This window comes from Marmota marmota, unplaced genomic scaffold, assembly GCF_001458135.2.
Source record: "Marmota marmota marmota unplaced genomic scaffold, marMar, whole genome shotgun sequence".
NCBI lineage: Eukaryota > Metazoa > Chordata > Mammalia > Rodentia > Sciuridae > Marmota > Marmota marmota.
This window is the reverse complement of record NW_025999945.1, coordinates 8,271,268-8,288,972: the sequence shown is the minus strand read 5'-3', so window position 1 is coordinate 8,288,972 and position 17,705 is coordinate 8,271,268. Positions and strand designations below refer to the sequence as shown.

The 17,705-nt window shown below is 42.6% G+C and overlaps 1 long non-coding RNA gene across 1 annotated transcript in view; it reads left to right on the top strand.

Moving 5' to 3' along the window:
- LOC125616430 overlaps nucleotides 1-17,705 on the top strand; it is an 84,976-nt gene that overhangs the window by 19,962 nt on the left and 47,309 nt on the right. The window lies entirely within an intron of this gene.

Genomic DNA, 17,705 nt, shown 5'->3' with positions numbered 1-17,705 from the left:
CAACCCTCACCAGGAGGAGAAACCAGGTACCAGGTGAAAGCTGGGGAATGATGTAGGGACCAGCATTGACACAGGAGTACTGGGCTGCATGAACAGCTCCATCTTGATTATGGCAACAGTCACCATAGGTTATAACTCCTAGCAAACTCCTACCTCTCATTCAAAGACTGTTTCAAAAATTACCTTCTTTATGAAGTGTTCTTTGAATCCTACTGACAGAATTACTCCCATGCTAGAACTTGGCTTATACCCCTGATGAAACATTGGGGAGACCCTTTGTGCTTTGAATCTGAGAGGCAGTATGTGTCTATGGAGCCAGGCCCGCTGAGTTCAAATCCTGAATCAACTATTCATTTGACCTTGGGAAAATTCCATAACCCCTCTGCATTTCAGTTTTGCCATTTGTAAAATGGAACTATCAATAGCACCTTCCTCATAGGTTTGATGGGAAGATTGGAAGTGTCATTATAAACACTGTGCCTGGTTCAGTGCTTTGGACATAGTAAAACTACTAATGTGATCTGTACTTTTCTAAACATGTCTGTTTCCTCATTAGTTTTGCCCAAGTGCTCAGAGCTGGCTGGAGTCCAATCAGGAACTCCACCCGTATCTATAACATTGGGTTCAGTGCTCATTCTGGGAAAATCAGGCTGCCTTCAATTACAATGCCTCTCAAACTTTATGTGTACTTGAATAGCCTAGAAATCTTGTTAAAATGCAGGTTCTAGTTCAGTTGATCTAGGTGATGATCTATGCACCTGGTGTGTATATTGAGAAGTAAGGGTCTATATACCAGCCTGAGTGAGCTCTCTGATTCTACCTGAGTTCTGGGGGAGAGACAGGAGCCTGTGGAAGGAGGAAGAGACTCACTCTATAATGCCTGCACTGGACATTGCAGCCCTCTCCTTGTCTGGACCAGTGTCCCATCTGCCTTAGCTACTCAGTCGGTATGAGGGGACTATCATCAGATTACCAGTAATGGTCCAGTTATTGAGGACTCTGTCAGTTAGGGTTCTCCAGAAAGAAAGGAGAAAATGAGTGAGATTTATTTTAAGGGACTGTAGGGTAGACTGGCATGCTGGAAATTCAGATGAGTATTATTATTGAAGTCTCTAGTTTGAGATGTGTTGGGTGGTCCAGCAGGCTGGAAGCTCAGACAGAATTTCATAAGCTAGAATTCCTTCGTTCCTGGGAAATCTTTGAGTTTGTTTTGATGTTCTTCCACTGATTAGATGAATCCCACCTATGTTAGACAGGGTAATCTGTTTTACTTAAAGTCCGTGGATAGATGTTGATCACATCTGCAAAATACCTTCAGAGCAACATCTATACTAGTGTTTGTCCAAACAATTGGGCACCATAGCCCAGCAAGTTGACACAAAAAATGAACCAACATAAGCACCAAAGAGCATGGCCTGCTTCACAGTCTCAGTCATGCTTTTCATTTCTACCATAGCCAACTGTGGAGAAATCCCTATAAACCCACCTCCTTTGTGGGGCAGAGTCTCCATGTGCGTGACCCTCATCTTGGGGTTTAAAAGGTGCCATTAATGTTTGAGAGTTGCCAGTGATTGTGGTCTGTGCTCTGTTATAGCCAACTTGAACCCAATTAACCAACTCTCTTGGCTAGGTTTCTTAGTGAAAATCAGAAGTTGCCCCCGTTCAAACAATTGCCCACCTTGGTGTGCCCAGCTCAGGGTTGAGAATTCAGATATTGTTTGTGTGGGGTCACACCACTGGATTGTAAGCAACAAGCAGTTCTTTCAGGAGGTCTTGGACAGCTGCTAAGACCCCGCTGTGGTCTTGGCCACATCTGGCCACAGAGCCAGAGCTGAACCAATATTCTGCCGTCCTTAGGGAGACGCTTGTTGAGCCAACACCACACTGTGGGATGGTGGCAGCAGGTACATTCAGACTTCATATTTACTTCTGTTTAGCTTTCCCAAGGCAATTTCCAGGTTGTGATTTCATTTTATGTTGATTATAGTTTGGTGGATAGTTGGAGTAGATGGTGTTAATGTTCATGTTTTCCTGAGTTGGTGAAATGGTACCATTTGGAAACTGGCAGTATTCAGTTGGAATTTGTATCCATCTCTTACTAGCTGAGTGACCCTGGACAAGTTGCTTCAACTCAGTAGCCATATCTGCAATAACCACCTTAAATGTTTGAAGCAAGGATCATATATCATATAGCTCAGCATCTCTTATCTAGTAGATGCTTAAAAAAATGACTTTTTATCACTATTTTAGTTCACATGCCTTGGGTCCTGCCTTCCCCAGAACCCTTCTATGCTGACTATGCCTACCCACCTTGAGGAGGTGCCAGCTGAAGTGCCTGGGCTTGTGCTATGTGATCTGCATCACAAACACAGCTGATTAGGGAAGTAAAGTCACCTTGCCTATGATGGACTTGGATTCCTCTCCTAGGAATTGGAACATTAAGGGATTGAACTCTTGAGCAGTGGGGAACTAAGCTAAAAGGTTGTATGGTTTTGGGAACCAGGGCAACTATGATAACTACTGTATACGCTTAGGTAGTGACAGGGGAAGCCTTTTGGTGGAGAAAGAGGGAGACAGAACCGAGAAGGCATAAGAAGAGATGTGTTGTAGAGTTCTTAAAAAACAGAGCCACAGTTAATAGCTTTCCAGTTCCCATTAGGCCAGATGGAGTCTTTCCCGCCCTTGGATTCCATGGAACCTAAATTCTTTTGATAAATCAAAACCTTTTCTTGGCTGGGTTCATAGGTAGTGTTCTGTGAAATAAGATCAATGATGTTAAGGAGCTGATGAAGAGATGGGGGCTCTAACAGGCAAGTATTTAAGCAGCCTGGGATGTTCAGTCCAAGGCTCATGCTCTTCGCTGCCTTGTCTGATGAGTGCAGTTATAATGATTATTTTCTCTGCTCTGGGGCTGCTGGGGAGTGGTATGGTATAGGAGGCATGATGTGGAGGTAATTCTGTTTGACATTTCCTCTCTGTGACTTCCATGCAGCTGCTCTCCCAGTTCATTTCAGAATCATGAAAGTATCTTTGATGCCTTCCTTCTTGGATTGGGCACCAGTTCTCAATGACCTCCTTATCTTCTCTGAAGGAGAGAAGTTATTGGATTATTGGGGATGAATCCTAGGGGATTTGGTTTAATATGGTTCCCACCTAATAAAATCATCTGACTCAGAAGTCAGGTTTCTCTGACCTTTCTGTGAACCAATATGTTGGTAATAATATGGGGCCTAAAGATGAAGATAAATCTGGGGAAGACCTAGGCGCTCCCCTTGAATATTCCAGAGTGACTTGTCTGAGCTTAAAACTCACCATTGGCATCACCGGGGCTAAGGTGTTGCAGGAAACTGGGGTACCTCCTCAGATGTGGCTGTCACAATGGGGCAGCATGTCTAGCCTCCTGTGATGGTTGGCTAGACCTGAGCTTTCAAACTTTGAGGGCATTGAAGGGCTAGCCACATCAGAATCAAAGAGGCATTCAGTCCCTTTCTGATTCAGAATGTATAGGATGAAGCTTTGGGTAGCTCTAATTTTAACAAATACTAGGTGATTCTAATCAAATCATCAGCCATGATAGAAACCACCCTCACATAGATGGCCTCAATGGAGGTCAGCCTAAAATTCTCTGAAATGATGTAGCAAGTATGTTGCATGGGAAGTTTTGTAGTTTAAGCCCCAACTTCAAAATAGATGCTACTGTAGGTTAAGTTATGTGCCTCTAAATTCGTGTTTGAGTCCTAACCCCCAAGACCTCAGAATATGACCTTATTTAGAAATAGAGCCTTGTAGGTATAGTTAGTTAAGATGAGCTTATATGGAATAGAGTGGGCCCCTAATTCAAAATAACTAAGGTGTTGCAGGTTCTTATAAAAAGGGGAAATTTGGACATAAAGACAGACATAGCTAGAGGGAAGATGATATGAAGAGACATAGGAAGAACTATGTTGCCACAACCCAAGGAGCATCTGGGATCACCAGCAGCTGGAAGAGGCAAGGAAGCATCATCCCCCACATCGTTTTCAGGGGAGTATGGCTCTACCAACACCTTGATTTCAGACTTGTAACTACTGTGTGTGTAACAATCAATTTTCATTGTTGTAAGTCACAAAGCTTGTGGTTCTTTGTTACACTATCCCTAGGAAACTAGTACTGATGCTTCCACTTTTTTAAGTTTTTCATATTAGCCACTCTCCATTTCATTCCTTTTGAGTTGTTCCTCTTATTCTCTTGGGTGTGAAATAATGATTCTATGAGGCCTGGTTGTAGTCTCTGGGAGTGTCCTTGTGGGTAGGGTGGAGTGGAGTGTTGAACAGACAGGAAATCTCCATTCCCCTGAGGAATGTACCAGTACCATATGAAGTGAGCAGGAAGCTAAGGCCTTAATGTACAAGAGGCAGGTTGCCTCTCCCTTTTATTCCCCTTTGTGAATCTGACCAGGTATTTTAAAAAGCTAAGCATCTTTTAATGCCTGAAAATTCTCTAAATTTCGAGTGTGCGATTGTAGGTAGGTTCTTATTTTTTGGGTCCAGGTAAATTCATAGCACAATAGTTAAGAGCAGGGCTTTTGAGCCAAACTGCTGGTATCTGGATCCTACTGGGTGTGTGGTTTTGGGAAAGTTGTCTGGTCTATGGGTCCTCATACTAGAGTGTTCAGGGCTTGCCAAAAGACAGATTGCCCCACCCCTAGAGTTTCTGAGTCAGTACAGCTGAGGTGGGGTCTGAGAAACTTAATTTCTAACAAGTTCCCAGGTGATGCTGATATTGCTGGTCCTGGGACCAGCACTTTGAGAACTTCCAAACCCTAGTCTCTCTCAGCCTCTGTTTTCCCATCAGTAAAATGGGGTTTGTGGTATTTCCAAGTTACAGAGTTGTGATGCTTAAGTGAGGTGATGAATGTTAAGGGCTTAGTGCATTGCTCTGGATGGAGCTCAGTGAATGTCAGTGGTCTTTATCTGTACTGATGTTGATTGAAGCCCTCTTCTGTGCTTGACCTGCTGAGTCTCCCCAAGATGTTCCAAAGTCAGGAAACATCCAAAGAGAATTCTGGCTGGCATGCAAAGAAATGTCACCTCCTGTTTGGATTTTCAAGGAGTTAATTATTGTAAAACTAAGGGATACCTCTTACTACATCAAGGACGTGTCTCCCTCGTAAGCCAGTAATTGGGCACTGAGTGAGGCCTTTGGAAGAGATGGGGCTAGAAAAGAGGAGAGAGATTGCATCTCACCTTCAGGGACATCAATAGGAAGCCCTGAGAGTTAGGCTCAGGAGTTCCTGACACTCCTTTGCCTGGGGCTGCAGCCAGCAGCTTCTGCTGCTCCACATCAGCACTGCCCATCTGTTCAGGAAACATACTGCAGCCTGAGCCCTTTCCCACACTCCCAGCTCAACGCAGTGATTGTCTTGGTGTTCAAGTGTCAAGTGTTAAGGTCTTTCAGAAGCCACTGTATATGTTTTCTCTGCATCTCCTCCAGTCTGGCCTCAGCGCAGACATGCAGACTGTTAATGGCTTGGCCTTCCTGATCCAATATGACATCCTGGCACCGAGTCTCCTCATTAGCTTGGTCCTAGGGATTCCAGCTTCGGAAGCAAGACAGTTCATGTCGATAAATAGTTCTTTGTCTCTGGGTTTCTGGCCCCATCAGAAGACTGCGGCTCTGCTTAGGAGCTGCTGTCTTGTTGCTAAGATTCTTGGAGCTCAACCAAATTCACATTTCCCAGGATGGTGGAGAATAATGATTACAAAGCTCTGAAAATGTATATACTGATTTCATTCCAACACCACTTAAAAGATAACCTGGAGTACCCAGAGAATGCTATTTTTGGTTTTGTTTGACTTTTGTGTAGCTGAACTTTGAGGGCAAAAGTAAAGTCCTTTTTAAAAAAAATGTGTATTTTGGTGTAAGTGTCCCCCATCAATGTAGTGAGCTCTTCTTGAACATTACTGTGTGCAAAATAGCAATGGGAGAGGCACTAAGGCAAGATTCTCCCACTTTAATTAGAAGAGGTGAAGTATATGATCTAAATGTCCTGTTTTCTCTTTTCATGTTCTGAATTTTTTATTTGCCCCAAACATCAATCTTTCCCTTTTACATACTGTCTTCCCTTATGGCAGGGCCAGCCACTTGAACATTGTGGAAATCATTTCAAGAGTGCTTCCTTCTGGTTGTATCTTCTTGGAGCCAAATTATCTCTGCACTGTCCCCGATGCCCTTCCTCAAATCCTAGTTTAGCTCCACATGCATACTTATCATTCAGTTAATGGGAAACTTTGTTTTCTTGGCTACGTAGTTATGACCTTTTCCTGTTTAGTTCTTCCTGCTGATTACAGAGTTTACTTGTGTGTTTATTCACCTTGTCTCCCACTAGAATATCATTAACATCATACCTGAGAAGGTAGTGACCTTGTCAAAGTAGTCTGTCTAGGCCGCCAAGTTAAATAGGCCAAAAAGAAATCAAAGGTTCAAACTACATAGCATATTATCTACTAAATCTAAGTAGACTAGAATTTAGGAATATACCTTGAAGCTTGAATACTTTGTTTCGTACAAATAAAAACAGGGCCTGCTTTCTGGCTTGTCACTGTGGGAAGTCAACTCATCACTTAGTTAACTTAGTCTATGTTCTGGGAGAATTCTGGCTAGAAAGCACTTTTAAAAACCAGTCTTTCCATAGCTAAACAGTCTTTCCATCCAGCAATCATCATTCTCCGTATTTACCTGAATGAGCTGAAAACTTATATCCACACAAAATCTTCACATAAATGCTTCTAACAGTTTTATTATTGCCCCCAATTGGAAACAACCATAATGTCCTTCAATAGGTAAATGGATAAAAAAACCATGGTACACCAGTGGAATATTATTCAATAACAAAGAAAAACGTGCTAGCAAGCCACAAAAGAACAATGAGGGAAACGTCAATGTACTTGCCAAGTCAAAGAAGTCAGTCTGAAAAGGTTTCATACTACATGAAGTTCCCACCTATATGACCTTCTGGAAGAGGCAAAACTATAGAGACAGTAAAAAGGTCAGGGGTTGCAGGAGTTAGGAGTTGGGCATGAAGAGGTGACCCACACAGGATTTTTAGGGCAGTGAATCTATTCTTAATGATATTGTAATGGCAGATACATGACATTATACATTTGGCAGAATCCATAGAGGTTATATTCTATGGGCTTTAATGAATAATAATGTATCAATATGGATTGATCAATTGTAACAAATGTCCCATCAAGGCAGATGTAAATAATAGGGAAAACTGTGTGTGTGGCAGGGTTGGGGTTAGGTGGGAGTGGGAACCAGGAAGGAATAGATGGGAACTCTAGGCACCTTCTGTTAAATTTTTCTGAAAACCTAAAATATAAACCTACTAATGGGAATAAAACACCCAACTTAATCAATTTATTTTTTGACTTTTTAAAAAAATTTCCAATAAAATCTATTGAGCACCTAGCATTTTTCAGGCATCACACAGGCCACACCATTAGGGTAATCTATGGCATTTGTTCACAGAGAGCGAGTTCCAGTGTTGTCATTTAAAGAAACTCAGTTCTCTATAAGGTTGAAATAGATAATAGCAAATGTTGCTGAAGGATGATGTGGAAGAGATCCCAACTTTTGAGGATAAAGTCAAAGAGCATGAGCCCTTCCATAATCCACAGCTAAAGGATAAAAGTATCCAGAGGTCAGGAACTTTTGTACCTAGAAGCATAAACCATCTGCTAATGTTAGGTAAAATAATAATAATATCCAGGAAGAAACTATGGAGCAGAACTCAGGTTTAAGAAACAATATACACATTACTTTTTTTTTTTAACTGACAGTAATACAGCTTGAGTACCCTGATTTTATTCCTTAGGTAGAGAAGAAATTCAATATCGATTATTAGTGGGGCCCCCTCCCTTCCTCCCATTAAAGTTGAGAGTAGGACGGTGATTCAAGATTCCTGGCTACTGGGAACATGAGGGAGGCACCTGGACTGTTGCACATGGAAGGTCCGTTGTTGAATTATTCTTTTGCTTCCCTGGTTGTGTCTGGTGCTGTGACCCTCTGTCATCTGCACAACACTGCATCTTGGAAAGGACTTCCAACTATTCTGGTTTTATTCTCCCTTGTTGACCTTAAGTTTTCTTTTGTCCATAGGCTTGATCACAGGGAACTTCTCAAGGCCACTCTCTGTGCTTAGTGCCTAGCCTTCAGAGGCACCTTGCAGTCACCTCCCACCCAAGGTCAAGGCACTGTGGGACACAGCATGGAGTAGAGTGTGGGTCTCTACCTCTTGGATACCTCCTGCTCCTTTGTCCACCATTTCCTCTAGTCTACCTCCATCATAAACTATCATAAATATTATGGAAGATAGTATGGAAATTATTGAAAAATTAAAAATAGCACTATCATATCATCAAACAATCTTACTACTGAGTATATATCCAAAGGAAATTAAATCAGCCTGGTGAAGAGACATCTGCCACTCCCATGTTTATTGTAGCATTAGTCACAATAGCCAAGAAGTGTAAATAACTTAAGCATCAGTCAACTGATGAATGAAAAATGTGGTACTTACACACAATAAAATACTATTCATTGTGTGTATATACCAGTTTCTTTATCCATTCATCTACTGAAGGGCATCTAGGTTGGTTCCACAGTTTAGCTATTGTGAATTGTGCTGCTATAAACATTGATGTGGCTGTGTCCCTGTAGTATGCTGATTTTAAGTACTTTTGGTATAGACCAAGGAGTGAGATAGCTGGTCAAATGGTAGTTCCATTCCAAATTTTCTAAGGAATCTCCATACTGCTTTCCATAGTGGTTGCCCCAATTTGCAGTCCCATCAGTAATGTATGAGTGTACCTTTCTCCCCACATCCTTGCCAACATTCATTGTTGTCTGTATTCTTGATAGCTGCCATTCTGACTGGTGTGAGATGAAATCTTAGAGTAGTTTTGATTTGCATTTTTCTAATTACTAGAGACGTTAAACATTTTTTCATATATTTGTTGATCAAATGTATATCTTCTTCTGAGAACTGTCTGTTCAGCTCCTTAGCCCATTTATTGATTGGGTTGTTTGGTTTTTTTGGTGTTAAGTTTTTTGAGTTCGTTATATATCCTGGAGATTAGTGCTCTATCTGACATGTGGGTGGCAAAAATTTTCTCCCAAAATGTAGGCTCTCCATTCACCTCATTTATTGTTTCTTTTGTTGAGAAGAAGCTTTTTAGTTTGAGTCCATTCCATTTATTAATTCTTGATTTTATTTCTTGTGCTTTAGGAGTCTTGTTAAGGAAGTTGGGGCCTAATCTGACATGATGAAGATTTGGACCTATTTTTCTGCTATTAGGTGCAGGGTCTCTTGACTAATACCTAAGTCCTTGATCCTCTTTGAGTTGAGTTTTATGCATGGTGAGATATAGGGGTTTATTTTCATTTTTCTGCATATGTATTTCCAGTTCTCCCAGCACCATTTGTTGAAGAGGCTATTTTTTCTCTACTGTATGTTTTTGGCACCTTTTCTAGTATTATATAACTATATTTATGTATGTTTGTTTCTGTGTCTTCTATTCTGTACCATTTGTCTACATGTCTATTTTGGTTAAAATTATGGCATTTGCAGGTAAATGGATGGAGTTGGAGAATATCATGCTAAGTGAAGTAAGCCAATCCCAAAAAACCAAAGGCTGAATGTTCTCTCTGATAAGTGGATGCTAATCCATAAAAAGAAGGGGAGAGGCATGTATAAAATGGAGGAACTTTGGGCAAAGGGGAGGGAGGGTAAGGAGGGTTCACGGGGACAGGAAACATGATAGAATGAGATGGTGGAATGAGAGTCATTACCCTGGGTACATGTATGACTGCACATATGGTGTAACACTACATTGTATACAACCATAGAAATGTAAAGTTGTGCTGCAATTGTATACAATGAATCAAAATGCATTCTGCTGTCATATATACCTAATTAAAATAAATAAATTAATTGAAAATAAAATAAAATGAGTTTATTGTGTCAAAAACAAAAATACTATTTAGTCATGAAAAAGATAAAAATATTGTCATTTGCAACAACATGGCTGGAATTGGAGATAATTATGTTAAGTGAAATAAGCCAGGCACAGGTAGACAAGTACTGCATGATCTCACTCATTTGTGGAATATAAAAAAGTCAATCTCATAGAAGTTGGGAGTAGAATGGTAAGTACCAAAGATTGGTGTTATGGTTTGGATGTAAGGTGACACCCAAAAGATCCTGTATTAATGCAGGAATATTCAGAGGTAAAATGATTGGATTATGAGAGCTGTAACCATCCTAGTTTGAATGGCCTTACTGGGTGGTAAATGTAGGCACGTGGGGCACTAAGGGAATTCCTTGAAGGGGTTCATCTTCCCTGTGGTCCCTTTTCCCCCTCTCTGTTCCTAGCCCCATAAGTAGATCAGCTTTCCTCTGCCACACCCTTCTGCCATGATGTCCTGGCTCATCTTGGGCCCAGGGCAATGGACTGGACTAATCATGGATTCAATTTCTGAAACCAGGAAACAAAATAAACTGTTTCTTCCCTCAGTTGTTCTTGTTGGGTATTTTGGTCACAGTGAGGAAAAGCTGACTCACACAGCTTGAGGGACGGAGGAGGGAGGGATGGGGAGAGATTGGTCAGTGGGTACAATGTTATAGTTAGGTAGGAGTAAGAAGTTCTGGTGCACTATTGCAAAACAAGGTGACAACAGACAATGATAATGTACTGCATATTTTAAAAATCTGTAAGGAAGGATTTTGAATGTTTTCACCATAAAGAAACCTCATAAATATGTACCATTTTTATTTATGTTAAAATAATTTAAATGACACAACAACAACAAAATCTACCTCCATCTGTCCCAGCCTTGTCTATCTGCCAACAGGGCTAGGTTGTAGTACACAAAGACCCCTAAAGTCTCCGTAGGTGTAAGAGAAACTTAGATTTCCTGAAGTTAAGGGATAAAGGAGAAAGGAGTAGGGAAAAGAAAATGCCTTTCTTTGTTTCCTGAAAAGCCTCCACAAATATATTCCCCAGTTGGGTTAGCCTGCCACACTATAATTGCTAGTGGTCGGGAACTTAGCTGTCTTTATTTTTAAAATGAAACCACTTTTCGTGAACCATATATCATGCCAGACTTGGGCTTCTGGGCCTGAGCCTTCAGAAGATGCCCCACGACATCGAGCATCCAGACAATGGAGTCTCATCAACCTGGGAATGTGTCCAAAGACAGTACACAAGATTAAAACCTTATGCAGTCAAAATTCCCCAGGACTCTGCATTGAGAAAATAACCCTTTGCAGAATTTCACTTGGTCCTCCACAAAGATCTTATTTCTAGCATTCCATTTTTTCACACTTTATTTAGATGAGCCCTGGAGGAGCTGGTTGGTTTGCATGTAGAGGTTCTAATGGAGGAGAAATATTTGTCTATAAACATAACAATCATCTTAAATGTCATGGGGGACTCTAAGAGCAGGCCTCCAGGACCCATCTCAGAGATGCATAGCAGACCTTCTCACATTCACTCAGGGGCATGTGTTCACGGAGTGCAATGCATGGTGAGGTCAAAGGGGCTATTTAATTTGTTCCCCTTTTCTTCCCTCTCTCTGACTGCATCTCCACTGTCCCAAGTACATTCAGTTTTCTTGGACTATGAAGAGACTTTGTGTTGCAAACACCAGTCTGTTCTGACTCAGGCGGGTGGAACCAGTCTTACTCTGTCAGCTCACTTCCTGGTCTCTCTGACTTTTCTGTTGCTATTCTTTGTGGGCTCCCATCTTGGATGGCCCCTGGTGTAGGGTTTTATTTTATTTTTTTGTTGGATTCCTTGACTACATGATGAAGCTTTCATTAAATCTAGAATGGGTTTGGTATCAGTCATACCTTTAGATAATTTGACTTTGGCCCAGGTCCTGTGGGGGCTTGGGGGCTGGTGACGACAGATGGAAGGGTTCCTGTGTTTTGCAGTGATGTACCAGGAGATCTGTCTGGCTCTGTCTCCAGGGTCCATTCTTGTCAGCCTTGTTCGAGAATGAAATACTCCTCTGTATTTGTCTATAAGTTCCTGCCTCAGTATGAATTCTTCTCTGTAGAGCACAATTTACAAGGTCCTTTCTTAGTGATCTTCCTGGAGTTATAGGTAATAAACTGAAAATTTGATGCTTGTCGCTTCTTCAAAGCTGGGAGCAGTGAGGGGGAAGGCTTTGCACCAAGACTGTCAAGGTTGGAATATTGGCTCTGCCTCTAACTGCATGACCCAGCATAAATTCTTTAGGCTCTCTGGGCATCTCTAAAGACTCCCACTATAAAATGGAATTGAATTGACTTCTTGGAGGTTATTTTGAGGAACAGAGTTCTGCAAAAATGCCTGGTACACATAGCTATTGCATTGACCTCATTTGGGGTGGTGGGAGGGGGGGATAAACTAGATGAGTTGCAAGGCATCTTTTCTTGGAACATTTGAAGCAATTTTTCTTCCTCCTTTGGACAGCTAATCCTGTTTTTCCTTAGACTGAGGCAAAGCACAGTGGTGGGGACATTCCTGGGCGTAAGTTTCCACTCTGACACTTGGTGCTAGACTTGGGTGAGTCTTTTGTCTCTCACTGCAGTTTTCTCATTTATAAGGGTAATAATATTTACTGCATACAATTTTGGGGAGTGTACGAGGCAAAGTGCCTGTTATCATCACCTGGTATTGAGCACACACCTCTCCTCTCTCAGACCATAAGTTCTGTGTGGGCAGGAACACATCCAAGTCACCCCTGGCCCAGTTCTGGCGGGAAGAGGGGCCTCTGCAGCTAGGGAAGGAGAATACAAATCTCTCTTCTTTTCCTGCTGTTCTCTGGAGACCCTGATCGAAGCCTGTTACATTAAGGTCTCATAGCAATTTAAAAGATAAACAACCCCAGAATAGGTTCCTGCAGCATTAAATAGGGCAACTTTCAAATGGGTCATGATGGAAAAAACAAAGAGCTCAACTGTGTTACGTAATGGCAGGCTCGCAGGACTTGGTTCACATAAGAAAAAAAGGTCTGGAAAATTGGACTAGAGATTTTGAAACAAAGGCAAATAAATACATTTATGGTAAAAATGTTGCATAGGATTTGCTGAAAATCTCTAAAGGTTAAAAAAAAATTCATAACCTCACTGAAAAAGTCACTGTGGGGCTCAGTTTCCTTTTCTTCCAAAGCCCAACAGCTGAATTAGATCCATGCAACCCTTAAGCTTCAATAAGATGTTTGGATCTTTTCCTAAACACAAGGAGAAGCCATTGGCATTTTAAACAGAAGTAGGCCCTAATGCAATTTGCTTTTTTAAAGCCTAGATTTTTTTCTCACTTGCCCCCTGCTCCCCTATGGACAGTCTGCATCCTGCTTTTGTACTTTTATCCCACGTCAGCTTCTCCTTCCACTGTCTCCTCCCCCACCCACGTTTAGCCAGCCCACAGCAATTGCTTCTTCCTCTTTACTCATAGCATCTGTTGAGATCTTTTTCACACTCGGCTCCATGACTTCGCATGCTATTCTTATCTTCTGCATGTTAATGAATTAATTCAACAGGCATGTACTGAACAGCTGCAACCTGTCATGCACTAAAGTCCAGCAGCCTGGAGTCTGGGGACCCAAAGAAAATGGGTCTCTAACCAACGGGCAGGGGGATATCTGCTGTGTGTGGGGGGAGGGGATGTTAAAGCACCTTCTGGCTGTGAGGAGGTTGGACCGATTCTTTAAGCCTGACTAGGAGGGTGCTGAGGGGTCAGGGTGAGCCAAGCATTGAGGCAGAAACCGAAGGGTGAGAAATGGCAAGCCATTCACTCCATTTAGTGGGGACTGGGAAGAGTGGAGACAAGGCTAGAGAAACAGAAACAAAATACAACACTGTACAAACACAACAGCCAGGATGTCTCTCTTCTCCTGAAAGGAATTCTGGATCTGAATTGGGGAAAAGCTGCAGGAGGATCCACTGGTGGCTAGAGGTAGTAGGTCATTGATTTCTTCACTGAAATACTACACTGAGGATACCAGTTAAGTAAATCCGACAGGGTTCCTGCCCTCTAAGAGCCTGTGGAAGACTAGCTTGTGGCATGGCCTCAGTGCTGTGGGAGCCCCTGGGAGAGAACCTTGATGCAGCCTCTGGGTAGGGAAGGCTCCCTGGAGGTAGTGTCCTCTGGCCAGCTCTCCTGACAGTTGGGTTTCACAGGGTTGAAGGAATAGGGACTAAGAAAGCATCTGTACAGAGAGAGATCCCAGTGGCCCACTTTCCTCTTGAATTCCACGCTTCCAGGACCAAGAAACCAAGTGACAGACCCAGGCTGGAGCAAGGGGATGGGGAGTCGGCTGGAGAGAGGCCCGCAGAGAATCCTGGCTGTTTTGTGGCCTCCTGGGCTGTCTCCTGGAACATGAGGCTGTTTTGCAAACACAGCGAGTCAGGCCAAATATGTGGGGTTTGGCTCTGGATCGGCCAACCCAGATCCCTGAGCAAATAGTAAGGGATTTTTTTTCCCCCTCTTTTCTTTGTAAACTAAATCTTCTCTGGGTGCATAATTTATAGAATTCCAGTGAACTGCAGTTTGGCTTTCTTCCCAAGAAAGAAAAACATCTCATTTTTCCACGTGCTCTCCCCACCCCTGATGGCCTGGAGCCAAGACTTCCCAGCAAGCCTGGGGAGAAGTACAGCTGTGGAGAGGATGGACTGTCTCCCCAGGGGGAAGCAAGGGCAGGAATTTCAGGGTAGCTGCAGTAGTGTTGTGGGTGGGTGTTCACTACAGGAGAGGGAGGGCTAAGAGTAGGTGTGTAGGGGGTGAGGAGCAGGTAACTGCACACAGCAGTGCTGCTAGAAAGAGTGCAAGGACCAACAGACCCTGGCACAGCTCATTAATGTTTACAAAGCACCTTCTTATCTCATCTGAGTCTCCCACCAACCCCAGGAGGGCAGAGAACATATGTGATTACTATTACCATTTAATGGAGGAGTTCCTAAGAGTATGAAACAGCAACTTGAAACTAGCCCATCTCTGCCATTGAATGACCTTGAGCACGTTACAAAATCTCTTGCAGCCTCATTTGTATTTTAGGGATGATAGTTGTGCTTCCCCACAACGGGTTGTTCTGAGGGTTAAATGGATGCTGTGTAAGAGGATAAATATTATGGATAAATAATGTCCCCACCATGCCTGGCCTCTGGCACATGCTCACTGTTTCTATAATGATGGCTGGAAAAGTTACCCGGCTCCTAAGGGCTCTGCTAGGATTGTGGCCCACGTGTTTTGATTGCTATCACAGACTTTTCTGCTGCCTCAGTTGCCTCGGGGCTTGCCAGGTCAGCCTGCCCTGAAAAGATGCTACCTTGGTGCCCCCAGCTCAGAGGTCTGGTACAACAGCTGAGTAGCCTGTAAGTTCAGTAGAGCAGCCTTTAAGACCACATTCCTGCCCTTCTCTTCAGCAGAAAACGGCTCCAGAAACTGCACAGTGGGTGAAACTTAAGCTTCAGAACATCAGCCCCAGTTCTCAGTCCGCCTGTTTCCTCTTATAGTCAAGGGCGAGCATCCAAATCCCCCTTCATTTATCATTGTCATTGCTGCTCAGAAAGGTCAGCACGCATGCCTGCGTTTGCCTCCAGACACTTGGCTCTGAGCACTGATTAGACTTAGAGGCGCTGAGCCTTGCATGCAGTAGGCACTCATGAATATTAGCAGGGGAGAAGTCAGCTCATGCTCCCATCAGGTCCTGGAGAGTCTATCATATCAGAGTGTGTGTAAAGACAGCATATCCTCATGTGGCCTAGCTCATTGGCTCCTGTGTTAGAGACCCAGACTGTTTCCCTGAAGAAAATTCTACAACTTTTATAACAATTCCCTCTGCCCTCCACCCCTAGAATGCCCATGGAGGACTCGCTCTCTTCATTCAGTTCTCAGGCTAAGTGTCTCCTTTCTGGCCTTCTCTAACCTATGAAGAGTGCCTCTTCTTTCCCCACCCAAGGTGTTGATTATCATTATTCTTTTTTTTTCGTGGTTTCCTAACTGTCCACAGATATTTTGTCTGTTATCTTCATGACAACAACATAAGCTCCATCAGAGCAAGACCTTGTCTAGGTCCCCGTGCTATCCCAGCACCTGGCACACCTACAGCAAGAGCAGGATTATGGATAAATAAAGCAGCCTCAGGATCATGGGGTCCAATATCTTCTTTTTGCAGAAGAGGAAACTGAATCTTAGAAGTGTTAAGATGTCCAATGTCAATTCACTTGTACAAGAGCCAACTGCCATGAGCTCTTTCTCCAGTAGCTTCTTCCTCAATTCTGAAGGTGAGGAAGGGGAAATAGTCCATCCAAGCAGGAAAGAATGATGGGGGTTGATAAGGACGGATGTCAGACCATTGCTTGAGGTGTGTTCCCCCGTTTAATGTGCTCTAGCTTGTCCAACAACAATATCTGTTTCCTCAAAGGGACAAAAGACTGCATCAATGCAACTAAAGCTGAGCCTGCATGCAAAATCTCAAGGACAGGTTACAGGGGGTCAGTCAACTTCCCTTCAGTAATTCTAAAAGAAGGGATGCCAAGAGACCTTGGTGGCACTTCACCCCTCCCATACTCTCCATTTGGGAACTTTCTTACACTTCTGAACCTTGGCCTTCTCTTTTATAAATTTTTGTTTACTTGCTTATCTCGGCATTCTCTGTGTTCATTCTTCAACTCCATGGACCTGATCCCCATTTCTACTGGTAACCAAGGGTCTCTGGAACAAATGCATGTTAATGATTTTTTTTTCTGTTTTTGAAGGAGAATGATTTTGTATCTATGAAGCATTCCAGCAGTAAAAATATCTCATGTGCATCCTAATAAGTTAAAGGACAGTTAATTCATTTGGGCTGAAAAAGAAAAACACACAGATGCACATGCAAATGCCCTGAAAAGAATTAGAATGGACAAACTGTGTGGGTGAGGTATGATCATATATGATGATGTCATTTTGTTGGATGTCCACTACCCAGAGAAACACCATAAGTGGGTCATGGCCCTTGAAGTCAGGGGAGATGTTTCCCTCTAGATTCTGGAGGAAGAATGAGGGGGCTCATAAAGAATGATAGCTTCCTCTTAAGGGGGCCAGGACAGAACCTGCTCAGTAAGGGGTGGTTCTGTTATTATCCCTAAAGATGAATTATTCTGACTGAGGACTAATATGCTTCCATGTTTCACTGACTCCCACTGGTTTTCTCATATTTATCCCAAGGGAGATGATAAGAGATGAATCATTCTGAGTAGCAGAATGAACCAGCGTGCTAGCTCTGGAACAAGGTTACCCAGGACAGTAAGTAGCTAATAATAATTATTATGTTAACATCCACAACTTCACTGTTTTATACTTACCATGTCCCAGGCAATGTGCGAAGGGCTTAGATGTATTATCTCATTCAATTGTATGAGGTGGCAACTTTTTTCCTTCTGCTTAACAGATAAGCAACAATCATTCAATCTTATGAGGGAGGAAGGGAGGAACTATTTTAACTCCTATTTTACAAATCACAAAAATGGAGTTGGGGGCTGGGGTTTTGGCTCAGCAGTAGAGTGCTCACCTAGCGAGGCCCTGGGTTTGATCCTCAGCACCACATAAACAAATAAATGAAGTGAAGGTATTGTGTCCAACTACAACTAAAAAAAAAAAAAAAAAAAAAAAAAAAAAAAAAAAAAAAAAGGG